The sequence below is a fragment of the Ceratosolen solmsi genome, unplaced genomic scaffold (genome assembly GCF_000503995.2).
Source record: "Ceratosolen solmsi marchali unplaced genomic scaffold, CerSol_1.0 scaffold7, whole genome shotgun sequence".
Lineage (NCBI taxonomy): Eukaryota > Metazoa > Arthropoda > Insecta > Hymenoptera > Agaonidae > Ceratosolen > Ceratosolen solmsi.
Genome location: NW_011948413.1, coordinates 12,995,685 through 13,000,496, shown reverse-complemented (window position 1 = coordinate 13,000,496; position 4,812 = coordinate 12,995,685). Strand labels below are relative to the sequence as shown.

Here is a 4,812-nt window from a genome sequence, read left to right as displayed (position 1 = left end):
CTCTCTCTCTCCCCCCTCTCTCTCTCTCTCTCTCTCTCTCCCCCCCCCCTCTCTCTCTCTCTCTCTCTCTCTCTCTCTCTTTCTCTCTATCGCCGTGTACACAAAGCCGATTGCGGCCAACTCGTTGGCGCGTCGTCGCTGCTTTTCCACGTAGAGGCGAACGCGTATTACGTGGTGACTAGTTGGCTCGTCCTCGTCTAAGCGTGTCACCGTCCGCATTGCCGGCCCGGAGATCGTACTCGCTCGTACCACGGGGGAGGATAAAGATCCTACCAAGCCGTCGATCGCTGACCCTTTGCCGGCCTTTCCTTCTTTCCTCAGTCCCATTCCACTGGCTTTCATTTGCTTGGCTTTTATCATCACTCCTCCACCCCCACCCTCGACGACTTATCAAATCGTTAGAAAAATAGTTCGCTCCGTACTATGGGAATTCATATTCATCGCATTTTACGTTTTATAAGGTGGGTTGTGCCGCGAATCTAAACTTTCATTTTTACTCCCACTCGGGGAACGGGCACTGATTAGACTAATCGACGCCCCCTTGACTGGCGAATCCTGCAATTAGCGTGGCTTCTCTTCGATCGCGCACGATCATGTTTATGCGTCGATGAACTTTCTAATCGATTGCGCGGCGCTTATGGATGTCGCTTTTCACCCTATTCAATTCCAAAAAATATACGCATTTAACGCGTTAAATTTAGGCCTTTACACGACAACCGAATTGCCGCGTTACGGTCTCGACAAAATCGCTAATCCCAGGACCATGAGTCAGCATTGCTGGACTACCATTTCATGTAAATGTATTTCTCATCGATCTTGCCATGGCCTTTACGTGAATCCTTCGAACGTAACGGACTGAAAGCCGCTCGACGTGTCTTTAATTCGACGCGTTCAAAGAGGGAAGAAAAATTCGTGTACAATATAATCTGACAATAACGCTGGCTCGAAGGATACTAGGGTGCTTGAGGATGAACGCCTCAACCGGATTAAGGACGAGTAGTAGAATCGCCAAGAACCGACGCGTTGGTTATAACGGCCATATAATATGCAAAATGTCAGATGTGTGTATCGAGCGACGAACGAACGTGAAATCCCAGCGATCGCGTATCGTAGGAATCACGGCCGACGACGTCAGGTGGGTCGTTGGGGAAGTGGATAAAAAGCGGGAGGAGGGTGGATGGGGAGAGGGAATGTCCCACGAGCAAATTCACTTAACTCGGTAAGGGCAAATTTTGTTGCCTAACTCACTAAAGAAGAACTTAAAGGAAATGCCTCGTCGTTGCCAAGAGACAGTGGCTTTTCATAAATGCAAAGTAAACGCGTTCGCACATATCGTTCTCTCCTCGACTTTCATAATTGAGAAAATCTTGGTGGCCCAACTTTAAAGCAAATATTATTTAATACGGAGTTATTGAAATTCAGCGCTCGACGAACGTAAAACTGTATTCCATTCTTTCTTCATCGTCTTCTTCGACTTCGACGCTTTCTCGCATTAAGGTACACAAGCGTCATGCGGACGGATTCTTTTCCATTGTTCAGCGTTTATGTAAAATGTGTGGAAATGTGGCAGTGAATAAGGAGAGGGAAAATTAATGTAATTGGTCTTGAATAATAAATAAAGCCTATCGCGAAAACAACGTCTCCATTCTCGCGCACGCGTTTTTGCAAGCTCTTGCACAATACGACAAGGCCAGCGCAAATAATGACAAGGACAAACGAGCAGTGACGAAGAGTCCTTCCGTGGACACGGCATGACCAAGAGACGTCTATATCGAATAATCAGAAAGCCATGCGATAGCGTAAGGACCGTTGGAGCTCCTGGATAATTTCAAGCATAAACAGCAGGCCCATTCCGCTGCGACCCCGTTCAAAAGCACCAACCGAGCAATTTTATAAATAAATTCTATGGGGTGAGCTGATCATTGGCCCATCCAGCGTTTACCTTTGCTTCGAAAGACAAAGTCCACGTGACGTCCACGTGCTCGAGTCCCGACGACCCATGCGCGGGTATGCCAGATGGACCGAGGGCTACTATCATTTTCGGTCCCGGCTACCGATACGACGAGGCCCAGCCGATTCTCACGAGGAGCCACTGAATCCGGAAGATCCTTAAAGCGATGGTGTCCGTCGAATAAATACATCAAGACGTCATCGCGCAGCCGTCGAGCGACAATAAATACTAATTACACGGCGATGAGAAGGACGCGCGAGCGAGATCGCGGAGTCTTTAGAGAACGACATTGTCGGGGCTTTTTACGGAAGGCGAAGAGGATGATTAGCGTGGGACTGGCAACTCCGCTCGGTCCATTCGGCCGCAACCGCAACTGGAATTGGAGTTCTCCTTGGCCCCTCTGGGATATGAATTTCCAATGCTAAGAGAGGTAACTTGGGGAGTGCAGTGGCATTGGATAAGGTAGCGGCAACGGGGACAAAATTTGCGGCGGAAGGACAAGAGAAGCCGGGATTTTAAATTTTCCTCTCGTAAGGGACGCTGTTGCTGCTTGTCAGCTCTCTCTCTCTCTCTCTCTCTCTCTCTCTCTCTCTCTCTCTCTCTCTCTCTCTCTCTCTCTCTCTCTCTCTCTCTCTCTCTCTCTCTCTCTCTCTCTCTCTCTCTCTCTCTCTCTCTCTCTCTCTCTCTCTCTCGTTCGCAGAGCTCAGTCGTGCACGTGCGCGAAACGAAAAGCTGAAAGCCCTACCCCGCCCCCGGGACGAAAGGGGCAAACGACACACGAGTGAGAAGTAAGTGGATAGAAATAACGCGCTTGACGCGGCGCCGATGTAACCGGCGGCTCGACCACGTAACAGATGTTTAAGCGCTTCGGGATTTTCCGTGGTCGTGGTAAAAAAAAACGTTACAGCGAGTCTCTACGACTGGCTCCTCGGGGTCCGCTGTTCGCCCTAATCCCCGGTGGACCCTCGACGACTTCACCGTCACTCCTTACTTTCGACATCGGCCACATACTAGGATAACTCACCGTCACGATGGAACGATGTTAAAATCGTTCGCGCAGCCAATCGCGGAGACGAAGACGTCGAAAGCCGAGTTATCGTTATCGTAAGAAAATCCAGGGGACGCGGAGGCTCGAGCGATATGTAAAAAATACCGGAGTACCTCTACTTACTTTGGTTATCCGTGAGGATAAAGGTGCGGGTATCGCGAGGGGCCGAGGGCTGGGGCGCCGAGGCGTCGGAGCGGGAGCCGTGGGGTGGGGCCGGGTGGCAGGGTGGAAGAGGGAGGGGTATCGAGAAGTGGATGACTGTCGAAAACTTTCAAATCCTCCATTATCCCTCCCTCGAGAATCATACCGCGGGTATCAAAATAGCGTTTCAGGCTTACCTTGGCATACTCCCGGGGCGTCTCCTGGCGATGATGCTCTCTTCGGCTAGGGGACTGCCGTCGTTCTCCTCTCCCACCCTGTCACTCTTTCGCTCTTCTTCTTTCTTTCACCCTGTCTCCCTCTTTCGGTAATTCCTTGCCGCCTCGGTAGTCTATCGTTCTCTCTCTCACTGTGTGCTTCTTTATTTGTGTTCGCTCTAAGCTGCCAGAGTATGGACAATCCTCGTCGTCATCATCGTCGCCGCCACTAGCACCGGCGCACTCGCCCGTATTTCGCGCTGCACACGCATTCGGCTGGACGGAAAATGCGCACAGGCACGAATAACAATTCTCCTCCGCCCCCTCCTCTACGCCGCCACCTACGTGCTCTCAATCCGCGTGCGTACAGGTTAGGAAAGCACTGCGCCACCGCACGGCCGAGTTGGAAGCTCGCCTACGCCCGGGCCCTCGGTCTCTCACTCTCTCTCTCTCTCTCTCTCTCTCTCGCTCTGTCTCTCTCTCTCTCAATCTCTGTCTCTATCTATCTATCTATGTATCTATCTATCTATCTAACTATATCTCTCTCTTTCACTCTATATATCTCTGTCTATCTCTCTATCTCGCTGCCCCTATATATACATGGGTGATACCGCACTTGCCAACCGTGTGAGAAGAGCCCCTTTTTTCCTCACTCCCTCTCTCTTTCTCCTTCTCTTTAAGTCAGTCAGTCAGTCTCGCGGGGCGCGATGTAAGTCGCATGCACACCCACGCGTGTGGCAAGAGTGAAGTTGGCAGGAGTTGGCTTCTCTCGCGACACGACCGACTCGCCGACTGTTGCTCCTCTCGCGATATCGCGACTTGGCTCGTTCCGCGCGAACCCCTTGCGGCCCCTCAATCCCGCGGCCCTCCCATCCTACGAACTGCTCGGCACTCTTTTCCGGCCGTGGCGAGCCGAGTCTCGGCGGAAACGCCCGAGAGGCTCGAAGCTTGGGCTTCGCGACCGAATGCGCGGCTACTGCGCCGACCTCTCTCTCTCTCTCTCTCTCTCTCTCTCTCTCCCATCCTCCCCCCGCCCCCCGCTATCACTCCCTCGCTCCCAGCCTCTCTCTCTCTCTCTCTCACTCTCTCACTCACTCTTCTCTCGGGTTGTCTACATGTACGTCCGTCCGTCTGTCCGTCTGTCTCTCTGTCTGTCTGTCTGTCCGTCCGTCCGTCGGTCCGTCTGTCTGTCTAGCTATCTGTTTGCACGTCCGTCGGTCGTCCGTCCGCCCTTCGCTCTCGCTCTCTATCTCTCTAGTGCTGATGCGCTCCGCACAAACGTTGCAACCGTTAGCTTACTTCCCCTCAAGGACAGCCGATTATTACGCGCAATCGGCTTCGATTTCCTTCCCCCGCGATCCTCCGACCTATCGTGCTCGAGATACGCCGCGCTCTCGGCCTCAACGCCACAAAATCTCCTACCATCTCCACTCTCCTTCCGCATCCCATCGTCCCTA

The 4,812-nt window shown here is 52.3% G+C and overlaps 1 protein-coding gene across 1 annotated transcript in view; it reads right to left on the bottom strand.

Moving 5' to 3' along the window:
* Positions 1-3,467, bottom strand: part of LOC105367698 (protein tramtrack, alpha isoform-like) — a 103,344-nt gene extending 99,877 nt beyond the window's left edge. The window contains exon 1 of the mRNA XM_011506466.1: positions 3,338-3,467. The gene's annotated coding sequence lies outside the window, so the exon portion shown is untranslated. The remainder of the gene's footprint in view (positions 1-3,337) is intronic.
* Positions 3,468-4,812: the final 1,345 nt, after the last annotated feature.